Below are 12,183 nucleotides of genomic sequence, written 5' to 3'. Positions count from 1 at the left end.
TCAGTTTTAAACTTGTGACTACTGACCATGGACACTGCACTTGGCACAAGCATCTCCCAGAAGACACCTACAATCCACCTGTACAGAACTCAGAACTGATATCAACAGCTGTATACAAAAAAATACACAAAAAATATCTGCCAACTAAAACTACAAACTTCAAAGGACTCTATCTGAACAGGTATAAAATGCAAAACCTCTGCAATTAAGTTACTATTAGCACTACAGAATTGTAAACTGTAATGAGAATGGTGATGCTGCAACTTACCCTGCAGCATCAGATTAAAGAATTCCTAGATCTCCAAGCTTACTCCCCACAAATCCTACCACTCTACAGCATTTCTCTTTTTTTCTGCATGGTTTTCCTTTCCAACAGGCAGGAACTTACTTAAAAATACATTAAGATGTCCTTGCAATTTCGTTATTAGATCAGGAGCAAAAACCTTTATGGAGCCTGAGTAATGCATATGAACATAAAGAGCTATTATTTGTTAAAAAAAAAAAAAAAACACAAAAAACAACAGATGAAATAGCCTCAGAACTAGGAGTGAAGTTAAAACCAGTTACAGTTTAAATCCTCAAACTGCCTCTGATAGGAAAATATTTAACTCATTCTGAACTGCTCAGAGTTCTGAACCTTGTTACATTTGCCCAGGCCACTAAGAGATAATACTATCTTAGAGATTTCCTCCATATATCATGTCTCGAGGTTTTCCAGTGAATGGCCACTGTTAAAAAAAAAAACAGTAGAAGTGAAAAAATACTAAAAGCAGGAGCTGAATTGAATTCAATGTCCAGTTGCATTTCTCATGTCCAGAAAGAAAGGTCTCTTGGAGTTTTTCACTCCAAGCTTTAGCACAGAGTCCACAGTATCCACGCCATTTAGAAATTCCATTTTTCCCAGCAAGAAACTCTGAGATAGACCAAACCCTGCAGTCTTCTTGCTTTGGATTCATTTTCACACCAGAAGCTTAAACTAATTTCTGCACACAGAAATCATTTTCTTACTAATGTCTCCAGCCATCAATATAAGAGAGAAATCCTAATGGTACAAACCCACCACCTGTTCTCTTCAACTCCCTGGCTGTACCAGGACACCTGTACAGGTATCAGATTGACCCATGGGTTGTTCTGGTTGAACTACTTGCTCTACTACAGATTTTGATCAGATTCTTGGCACCACAGTGTCTTCTCAGCTTTCCCATACAAAACCTGATGCATTAAGGCAAAGACTTTAATTGTCGGGTTAGAATAAGCCACTAGCAGACAAAGATTTTTCACTGTCTGTAGGGAGAGAAAACTTCAACAAGTTACACCAAAAATTCACTTTCTTTGTCTTTCATTCCTTCTCCATGATCATACAGACTCAATCTCTCCTTCTCCAAAGAAATCCCTTTGAGGAATGAGTTGTGGACCACTCCTTTTCCATCCCCTCTTGGTCTCTTTTCTTCTACTTATCTACTGCCAATGTTTCTAACGGGAAAACATACTCAGGATTTTGATGTTGAAATCACAGATGTTGCAACAAAATGAATAGCAGATCAAAAATATATTTTCCCACTTCATTGGGAGCTGTGCTTCCCAACACACTGCTAGCACGGAAGGTTAATGTGCAATCCAGAACTCGGCCTTCTCTTGGTTCATGGGAGATGAGTCTCGGCATCTGCTGACACCGAGATAAGGCATCCATGGTAACCGAGAAAATTAAGGTTTTCCAAGAAATAGAAAACTAAAAGGACATTTCTAGAAAACATATTTAATAACAAACATGAGAAGTATTAACGGAGACAATGATATCGTTTGGTTCTGATGTTATTTGAGGAACTGGCAAAATCATCAAAATACCTACAAAGATTGACTCATAATCCATTATGAATCAAAACAGGACAGTTTGTGCTTCCTAGAAAAGGATCTCTGTTTTAATTACGGGCACCTCCAAGGTTTAAAGCATCTAATTAAATCCTTGTCTGCACAAGAAAATCCATGTCATTTAGCCAAGCAACATTTGGATGGTTTCACATAAACCAAAAAAGACCTCCACGAACATGCTCCTAACTTTCATTAAGCATTTGCTTAAATCAGTTTGGCACATAGCAACCCTGCACTGAGGTGCCTTCCTTTCAGCATGCCTCTGCAAGTTTATTAGCTTAACTTGTCAATTTAAAAATTCAACCTCTTAAACGGTGCAGTGTCTCATAGTTGAAGTCTTAGGAATGACAAGAAGTTAAGCAGTTACCTCCCATCAGCCTCTCTACAGCATTTCTTTGTGCACATATTCCTTCCCTCTTGTGCAGCAAGGGAAGTTATTTTTGTCCAGGTAGCCTGCTCCACGGCAAGAGAGGCTGGAGCACAACTGTGAACAGTCACCACAGCAGAGCTGAGAAGGTAAAAGGTGCCAGTCACAGCAAACCTTCGGTCTCAGAAACGCAGAACTTGCAATGCCACCCCTGCCACGAGAGAGCTGACCTGCTCCAAATAAAACTTAGAGACACCAAAGACCCGTGAGCAGTGTGGGGTGGTGGGCTCTGGGCTCCTCCCTGGCCTGCACACCTATTTCTTGCTCATACTGTAAAGCACAGAGCGGGCAGTACCAAGTCCTGAGGTTCCCTGTATCAGGGGTCTCTTAACTAGAGTAAACAATGGAAAAGCTGATTTGCCCCTGAGCACTGGGTTCCAGTTTCAAACACGCAAAGGATCTGGCTGCCAAAACCCCAAACTGCGCAGGAAAGGACTGAGATACAACTCATCACTCCCACAGGTACTTCACTCTGTATTCTACATTTTGGTAACACCATCAGTCGTTTAATCGACAGACTTTGCATCATCTCATGGGAAAAGTTCAAAAGTTCAAACAATAAAATATCTGAAATTAAGTATACTTGAAGTCAATTTTTGAATGAAACAGTACAATCATCTTCTCAATTTTTCACCTCTTTTGCTGCCATATATTTCTAGTTTTTACAGGGTTTTCAAATAGAATATTTACACTAATTATTACACAATGCTGACTCACATGAGAAACATGCTAGAACACGGCTGAAGGATGTGATGCACACTATAAACTCTTACACAGAGCGAGCTGAACTAATGCTTTTACTCATGGCTGAACAGCCAAGGCCTTTGTACTGACAGTACTTTATACATTAACACAGTAGCTGCAACAGCAGATTTATTCATCTCCATAAGCCACCATACGTTTTGAAAAGAAACCTTAGATAAGAAGACAGTTTATCTACCTCCCACACTATAATGCGGATTGAAACAGACTTCCCCTCTGCAATATTTTGAAAAAACAAATTAATTTCTGACCTTGAAACGCATGAACATACTTCAGCTCTCCAACAGCAAGCAACATAGTTGTATCACAATGCCTTGCCCAAAATGAATGGTACTACAGGAAATTACTTGATTTTGGGGTTACCTGTAACTGCAGTATTACCTCCCCAGGCAGACAGAACTGCTTAGGAAGTCGACAAACAACTGTCACAGAAAAGAACAACTGTAATTTTTGAAAGTTTTACCTTTTCCCCTTCAGCTGGAAGTCCTCCTTTACCTTTCTGCTTCAGCAATCAACACAGTGCCAAATTTAGCCTGCCAGCTGCTCAGCCTGCAACTGTTTTACAGGATCTTCCAAAGCAGAATGATGCTCCCTCTCTTCTTCTCACCCCACAGTATCCTGTTCTTTCTTGCTAGAAGAGCCAAAATCCCCACTTTTACTACCTGCTTCTCATCTCATCCATGTGACCCACACCACACACATGCCCTATACCTACCATTACAAATTTGAGGACTTCATCACTTACTATAGGGAAGCATATTTTGTACAGATAAATTTTCAAAATACTAACAATTCATCTTTATTTCCCTTGCCTTGCCCTTTCAGGGCTTTCTGCCTCCTAAAGTGCTTGAATCACACCAACTGTTATTTTACATCACTGTGAAAATGATGATCAGATTGATCCTTTCTCATAAACTACTGTCACAAAGCAGCTTATCAGGAACTCTGTCCAGAGTTACTTCTATGCATAATGGAGTATTGATCTGCATCCTCTGAGAAAGTTATTAGATAGTAGAAGACAGGCAACAGGCCCTGAAATCTGCAGTCAGACTCTCTGACACCAGAACACACACCACTTAGCCTGCTGGTGTCCTCATCTGAGGCTGAGAGAGGAAGGCTCATTAGAGCTGCACTGTTATTTCTTTCCTTCCCTGCTGCAAAAGAGCTCCTAAAACTCTGCAGGAGCTTATCTTACCCAGAGATGAGGAAAAGCTTATGCAGAAGGCATGCAGTTCTTCAGAGACAGTTCTACTGGGGGAGGCCAATTGCCTGTTAATCAAAAGCCTCTTATCTGGAACCACCTGGACATTTATGCTGTTCTAAAATGAGGCCTAGGGATCCCAGCTGGACTATTTCACATATTTAAAGGTTCTCTACAGGGCAGAAACATACTGTCAGGGAGAGGTTGGTACCATCCTTCCCTGGGCACAGCCTGCACTTGGATCAGCTTAACCTAATCAGAGACGTCTGGGAACAGTTTCCTATTAAGATGACATTCATATGAAAGAAAAAAAAAAAGCAGACACTAGATCACTAAGCATTCAAGAACACTTAGTTTCACTTACAGAATACTTTTTTAAATTAAGGACAGAAGGGATTTGATCTTATGATGAAATACATTTTCCAGGAAATAAAAAAAGGCAGCATATTGGCATAATGTTGATGATCCTGCCCACCTGCACAATTACTGTGCCCGCACCGAGAGATTTCCCCATTCCCTCAAACAGAAAGCAATGCTCCAAATACATGGGACCAAACGGATGAAGCACTGGTTCTTTACAGAGCAGCAACAAAGCCAGGTCGTGAGATTTTATGTTTTTCTTTGGAAGAGCAGGGGCTGCACTTTATATCTAATTATCCAGTAAAGTTCTGTAAGGTCTACTGCAGCTGCCCTGCAACTGATACTGAAAACAGCTCAAGATACCGCTTGGCAGAGATGCTGTAACAGACAGCACCAGGGTTTTAATTACTCTCAACTCCAGTTTTAAGGCTGACACCTATGAGGAAACTAATGAAGGCAAAAGCAGTTGTATGGACAGGCAACTTCTGAACACAATGTTGGATTCCAGTGCCACATCACAGCAGAGAATTCTGACCTGCTAAGCTCCCCAGTGCCAGTGGCACAGAGCTTTTGGTCACTTACTCAGATCCATCTGTTTTCTCACAAACAAGGGTCCACGGAACCTTTATTCTGCCTTGCAAGTAACTTGGAGAGAGTTAATTTGCTTCAGTATGTTCTGCTGCAGCCTTCCTTATAAGCTTGAACGCAAGGGAAAAAAAATTTAAAAAAAAAGAAAAATACCACATGGCAACAATGAACTGACTAGGACGGCTGGAGACCAGCCACGAAGAATAGCACATATTTGCTAAGAGCAAAAGAGAAGCCTCAATGTGGCGAAGTACATACTGAAAAACACGGGGGGCGGGGGGAAGAGGAGGAACAGTTTAAAAATAAATCTCCCGGTCATAAAGATAAACTTTAATACACCACAGGGTCACACAGCCCTCCAGAAAGCATCGCCTGACCTCGCCCTGCAAACGAATCAATGAACGGAGCGGCGCCAACAACACTAACACGTGCCGACCCTCTCATTTTGGGCTCAGATTCGCAGTTTCAGTGTACCTGCAGGCGGGCTGCTGCTCCTTCACATGCACTTACGGACTGAATGAACAGTAATTACGTTATCTCCCATCCTGTGCAGCAGGAGCAGCCTCTCGGTCCCTCGTTAAACCAAGAGCGCTCAGCACGCAGCTGGATCACCCGGGGACCCAGCCTGGGCAGCCACCGCTAATTAGTTCAGGGGGTAGCCCTGAACCTGACCCTCCTCGGGAACCTCCGGGGCTCGGAACCGCTCGGGTCCCTCAGGGCAGGCGGGAAAACAGAATCACAGAACCAACCAGGTTGGAAAAAAGACCTCTGAGATCGCCGAGTCCGACCTACGACCGAACACCACCGCGTCAACGAGCCCGGCCCCGTCCCTCACCCCACGGAGCTGCCCCGTCCTTCATCCCCTCCCCGGGGCTGCCCCTCGCACCGCACCAGCCCCCCCCCCCCACCTCGGGGCTGCCCCTCACAGCGGCGCCGGTTCTCCCGCCGGGGCCGCCTCCCCTCGCACCTCCGCCACGGCCCCCGTGCCCCGCAGCCCCGCACTCACCGCGGCGGCGGCATCGCCCCTTCGCCCACCCCGCGCCCGCTGTGGCGGCGGCGCTGCCGCCATGTGACCGCCGCCTCCTCCTCCTGGCCCTCCCCTCTCTCCTCCTCTTCCTCCTCCTCCGCCGCCGCCGCCGCCATGACAGGCGGGGCCGCGGCAGCCCCAGAACATGGCGAGCTCTGGGGGGCAGAGCGGAGGGGCTGTGGGGTTGTTGCTTGGCTCCCTTTTGCCGACCTAGCGGGGGGGAAGGGGGGTGAATAGGGATGGAGGGTGCGGCTTTCGCTCCCCTCAGATTTGCGTTGCATCTCCCTGCTCGTCCCACGGGGCTTGCAACGTCCTTTTCAGCGCTCTCTGAAGTGTAGAGCCCCTCACGGAGGTGTTTATTTTGGGAAGTACAGAGTCACAAAATCGTTAGGGCTGGAAGGGAGATCATCCAGTCCAACACCCCTGCCAAGGCAGGGTCACCTGGAGCAGTTGACACAGGAATGCGTCCAGGTGGGTTTGGATTGTCTCCAGAGGGGGAGAATCCACGACCTCCCTGGGCAGCCTGTTCCAGTGCTCTCACACCCTCAACGTAAAGAAGTTCTTCCTCACGCTGAGAGAAACTTCTTGCGTTTTAGTTTATGGCCATTGCTCCTCATCCCCTCGCTGGGCACCACTGATAAAGAGTCTGGTACCACCTTCTTGGCACCTGCCTTTGAAATATCTGTATGCATTCATGAGAATCCTTCTCAGTCTTCTCCAGACTTTTCTCCAGAGGCGCAGCTCCCGCAGTCTCTCCTTGTAACAGGGATGTTCCGGATCCCTGTGCTTGTCCAGGGGCTTTGAAGGGGAGAAAAGGAGTGTAGGTCAAGCTGAGGGAGGATGTCTGGGCTGACCAGCCACGGCTCCCTCACCCTGTAGTTTATGTAGCTCTGTGGAATGGGGGGGCTTGGTTTCTTGAGCTGGAAGGCGGAGATAGCTGAGGGAAATCAACCACAACTATCCTGAAATACTCTGAGATTGGCAGTTAGTGTGCTTCCGTAGCGACAAGTTTGCATCCTCACAGGTGGAGAGGAGCACTGAAACCTCAGATCTTTGATATCCACAATAAGGGATCACAGAACCACAGAACAGTTCAGGTTGGAAGGGACCACAGTGGGTCGTCTGGTCCAACCTCCCTGCTCATGCAGGGTCATCCCAGAGCACATGACACAGGATTGAATCCAGACGGTTCTGGGATATCTCCAGTGGGGGAAACTCCACACCCTCTCTGGGAAGTCTGTTCCAGTTTGTGGTCACCTGCAGAGCAAAGTAGTTCTTCCTCACATTCAAGTGGAACTACCTGTGCTTCAGTTTCTGCCCACTGCCAATTGTCCTGAAGATCTATCCACTGGCTTGCTGGACCACCACAGCATGGTGGGGTGCCTGCCATACCACAGATCTGTCTTTCTGTGGGATCGACTTGGCAGGTGTCCTTTCTCCAGAAGAAGTGGTGAAACGTGAAGGTGTTGGATTCATAAACCCTGGTGAGGTTTGAGAACAAACTCATTGTCAGATTTGAACAGCATAGTCAGTACTGGGAGCTTACTTTGTAAATACCCAGATTATAGAACCTGAGCTGCCAAGTGACACTTTGAAGATGGCAGATTTTATTTTAGGGAAGTGAAAATTAAAACCTGGTTGACACAACCCAAGCCTGTTCTTTGGCACATATTGCCCCCAGTATCCAGGGATTATGGCAAAGGTGCTTTAGAACACACAAACTCAGCAGAGTAAAGAACCTGTCAAAAAGCTGTAGCTACAGCATTAGAGAGGGCAAAAAGGCAATCCGTAATCAGGAGCTGCAGTGAGAGAAAAAGGAGTGACAGCCTGTGGCGGGGTTAGCAGGCAGATGACAAGGAGGTAGCAGGGATCAAGATGAAAGCAAGGTGTGCAGCTAAATGAGATAGCCACACAGTCAGCACCCCCATGAGACAGCTTTTCATAACTCCTTTTCCATAATGGCTAACACACAGCTTTGATCTCTCTCTTACAATAATTGAGCCCGAGGACTGGAGGTGAGTGTTAAGCTCATTTAGGTAAAAGCAACCTCAGCACATATGCTATATCTGCTTTCTGCAGAACCATTATCCCTGAAGTCCTTCTAATTTGGCCAGTTGTTGCCTATCTTGTAATACCAGGTATTTAATCTCTTTTAGTTCTTATCAGAAAGAGTTTCCCTGGTGCTTGGATTTTAATTTTATTAACAGAATTAATAAACCACTACTTTTCAGTGTCATTTACTGTAAGGTCTTTGATTCGTGTTTTCACTTCTCAAAATCCCTGATAATGATAATCTGTCCAGCCCAATTGCTTAATAAACTCTGTGATAACTTGTTAGTGTTAACTAATTGACCCACTTCCAATGTGCTCACAGCAAGGGACAAGAACTCATGTAAAAGTGCTGGCAAGAAGTCATAACCCAAAGTAATCCTCTCTCAGTGTGGGTTGTGGCCAGAATCTGGGATCCACATGTACTCAGGCACTGACATTTCATTTCTGTTGTTGGCATGTCTCGGACACAAATGACACAAGAGAAAGGGACACTCTGAGCTGCAAAAGGTATTCCTTAAATCCTGTCTCATTTCTTTGACTGACTCACTTCCTTTGTGAAAAAGGATGTAAATGTCCCCCAAACCAAACAGAATTAATGTGTATTATTTTTCTAACTCCAAATTGTTCAGAACAAATTCCGCTGGCTGATGTGTAGAGCTTGTTGATCAGCTGTGATAGAGAAGACTGGAGGAAACTCCAATGGGAAAACTTGCATTTGTTTGGGTGGTTTCCTGTTACAATTGTTTGCTTACGGGCTGTCCATGACTGAAGTCAGTCTGCACATCCCCTACCAGAGTTTCTATGTGCTTATGGCTGTGAATGGCTTAAAAAACCCCTTTTAAGTGCTGGAGAGTTTATTTGGAGTGTTTGAGGAAGCAGGACATTTGTCTGGTTGCTCTCAGACCTCTTCCTTCCTACTACAGATCACTTCATGTGGGGTTTTTGCCTGTTTTCCAAAGGAAATAGGGTCAAATGACAACTCCAAATATGTATATGGGTTTATCTGATCTGCTCTCTCTTCTCAAATACCTTTGAAATCTTGGGTCATATATATCAAATTTGACAGTGGGTGGAGATCTCAAAGGGATTATATTCTAAATACCTTTGCAAAAATAGATGTCTGAATGGAAGAGAGAGACTGTTACCCAGCACTGAGGAAAACCCTGTAGAACAAGATCATTCCTCATACACTTAAATTTATTGGGAGCACTCAGGGAAGAATCCATGGAGCTATCATGGGTAGTCTGTTGAAAACATCAATCTCTCATGCTTTGGAGTAGGTGAAAAGGCCAAAAGGATGTTAGGTACATTAAGATAAGGAATAAAGAACAAGATGGGATGCTCTGTAAAACTACAAGTGCTTGCACATCTTGAATATTGTGTGAAATTCTCCCTAAAGCACTAAGAAAGGTACAGAAGAAAGTAATGAACTGATTTGAGGTATGAAAGTGCTTCCCTTAAAAAAAAAAAAAAAAAAAAAAGGTACTTTAAAACACTTAAATGGTTTAACTTGGCAAAACACTATGAAGGAATGTGATAATGGCCTAAAAATCTCTTGTCATAGAGAAAGTGAATTCTGTGTTTCTTGTAGCACAAGATTTAGGTGTCCTGAGTGAAATTACCGGGCAATAAATTTAAAAGAAATGAAACTATGTTTTCTCTAGAGTTACAGTTGTAAATTGCTGCAAGGGTATCGGAGAAGCCAAAAGTATAAATGTTCTCGTGAGCGGATTAGAAATGGAAATGAGAAAAATGTCCACTGAAGCCTCTCAGACATAATGCTAATGCAGCTGCCAGCTGAGGAAATCTCCAAGTAAAGAGGTGGATTCAGCCAGCAGATTAAGGCACCTAAATTTGGTTTTCAGTGTGTAGGTGTCTCCATATGAACCAGATGTCGAAGCTCCCCTCACAGTCAGCAGAGAACTAATGTGGGATTCGGTTACATAAATGCAGGCATCAAGTGCCACTTTAGGCACGTGGAGTTTTCTGCCTGGAGCCTCCTGCTCCAGGAAGCAGCAGGGCTCCTAAAAAGCCTGTTCTGTCTGAAGTCTCCCATGGAAGTCTTGGATACCTCAGTCCACCCCAGTTGTCACTAAGCACCGGTGGTTGTCAAGCTGAACCCTGCTCCTGGCTGCACAGCAAACTCTCCAGGCCACCTGAAGTGGAAATAAGCGTGTATTTTGAACTAATCAAATGTATTGAGTAATTCTGTATCGACTCTGGGAGGAATCTGTTTTCACATGATGACTCCTCTCTCTATGGGACACCTCAGTCTGAGTGTCAGAATTCGTAGGCTTTGCCAGGCTGCTCAGAGGGAATATTGCTTAGTTTCTAATGCTGTTTCCTCAAGTTTCCTTAGCTAGCTGATTCAGCAGGGCAGGAATTCAGCATTTAGTGGAAGAATACAAGAGATTACATAGGAAAAACCCTCTTAAGATACTCGAATTTATTGATAGTAAGGACTGTGGGAAGGTTTAGAGTCACAGTGAAGCTTTTGCCGGTGCAGGGATGTGTAGTGAACTTTGAACACAGCGCCTGATTGCCTAAGCCTGGAAGATGCCGATGGCCAAGAGTTCTGGGGCAACCACAGACACTGCTGATGAAGCCACCAGATGACAGATTTTTAAGCCATTACATCCTGCAGCTGAAAGGGATTTTTTTTTTTTTTCACACAGGTAAATCAAAACTAATTTGGTTGATGACAGGTTCTGCACCGTTCTGTGGATCAGACATGTTAGAACTTGTTAAGAGTAGCAGAACTTGCCTAAGAAGAATTTAGGCTAGGATTCAGGGCAAGGAAATTAGGAAAGAAGGATAACTAGAAAAGGTAGATGATAATTAGGTGAGCAGAATCAGTTTTTTCCTCAGTCTCTTCAAATGGTTTACATTTTCTCATTGGCAATACAAAACTTTTAGCACTATTGCTGTCCTCTTGGGCTGATGACAGTTTTAACAAAACAAGTTCAGCAGGCTCAAAGTTTCTTTTTTAGACATAAACAAGGATGGAAGGAACATTTATGCCTTTAAAACTGCATTGTTAACCAGTTGTGCTACTGCAGCAATGTTCCCGTTTGCTTGTTTATTGAGACAATGCCCTGATCATGCAATAAATAAGATAAATTGATAAATAATAATAAATAAATAAATAAATACAAATAAATAACAGAGCATCTGTAACTCTCATATGTCCTTCTCTTTGAGGTGAGACAGAGATGAGAGCAAACCTAAAACCATATAATAGGCCCTCTCCCTTTTCCCATTCACAGGACTCAGATAAGATCTAACACCCAGCTAAATATATTAACACTAACCCCTGCTAATGAAGCAAGAAATAAGTTGTGGGGAGGAATGATGAACGTATGTGATGTGGCCCTAAAATGTGCAGGAATATGAGGAAGAAGCCAGGTGTGTGTGACACAGTGCTTGGGAGAATTCACAGATCTAAGAACCCTGATAAGACTTGTTTTGCCTTAGCAAGGAATTGCAGCACTGAGCATACAAAGAGGAGTATTGTCATTCTCTATTCAATTCCCTTCAACTTTTTCCTTCATTTTTGAGCCCAGGCTGTGTTATTTTTCTGTACTTCTTAACACTTCTCTTCTGTAGAGCCTCTCCAGAACTGTGGAGAAGTTGTGTTTTATCTTTGAGGTGTTGCTGACTAAATTCCATCTATTCTTCATGTTCAGAAGTTTTCAATCTTAGGATCTGGGAGTGAGATGCTACATATTCTGGAGATCTTTTTTTTTTTTTTTTTTTTTTTTTTTTTTTTTTTTTTTTTTTTTTTTTTTTTTTTTTTTTTTTTTTTTTTTTTTTTTTTTTTTTTTTTTTTTTTTTTTTTTTTTTTTTTTTTTTTTTTTTTTTTTTTTTTTTTTTTTTTTTTTTTTTTTTTTTTTTTTT

General features: G+C 43.4%; 1 protein-coding gene and 1 long non-coding RNA gene across 3 annotated transcripts in view; one reads left to right on the top strand and one right to left on the bottom strand.

Moving 5' to 3' along the window:
• GALNT11 (polypeptide N-acetylgalactosaminyltransferase 11) overlaps positions 1–6,286 on the bottom strand; it is a 46,779-nt gene extending 40,493 nt beyond the window's left edge. The window contains exon 1 of one of the 2 annotated variants that reach the window (XM_027893719.1): positions 6,214–6,286. The gene's annotated coding sequence lies outside the window, so the exon portion shown is untranslated. Of the gene's footprint in view, positions 1–5,028; positions 5,036–6,213 lie in introns of those variants that run through there. The other variant, XM_027893722.1, reaches the window with a different exon arrangement.
• A 5,215-nt stretch (positions 6,287–11,501) lies between these two features.
• LOC114062388 overlaps positions 11,502–12,183 on the top strand; it is an 11,452-nt gene continuing 10,770 nt past the window's right edge. Inside the window, exon 1 of the long non-coding RNA XR_003572368.1 lies at positions 11,502–11,691. This is a non-coding gene — a long non-coding RNA (uncharacterized LOC114062388). The remainder of the gene's footprint in view (positions 11,692–12,183) is intronic.

The sequence above is a fragment of the Empidonax traillii genome, unplaced genomic scaffold (assembly GCF_003031625.1).
Source record: "Empidonax traillii isolate 1590-97213 ecotype Southwest subspecies unplaced genomic scaffold, ASM303162v1 scaffold404:size960789, whole genome shotgun sequence".
Taxonomy (NCBI): domain Eukaryota; kingdom Metazoa; phylum Chordata; class Aves; order Passeriformes; family Tyrannidae; genus Empidonax; species Empidonax traillii.
This window is presented reverse-complemented; position numbering and strand designations above follow the sequence as displayed.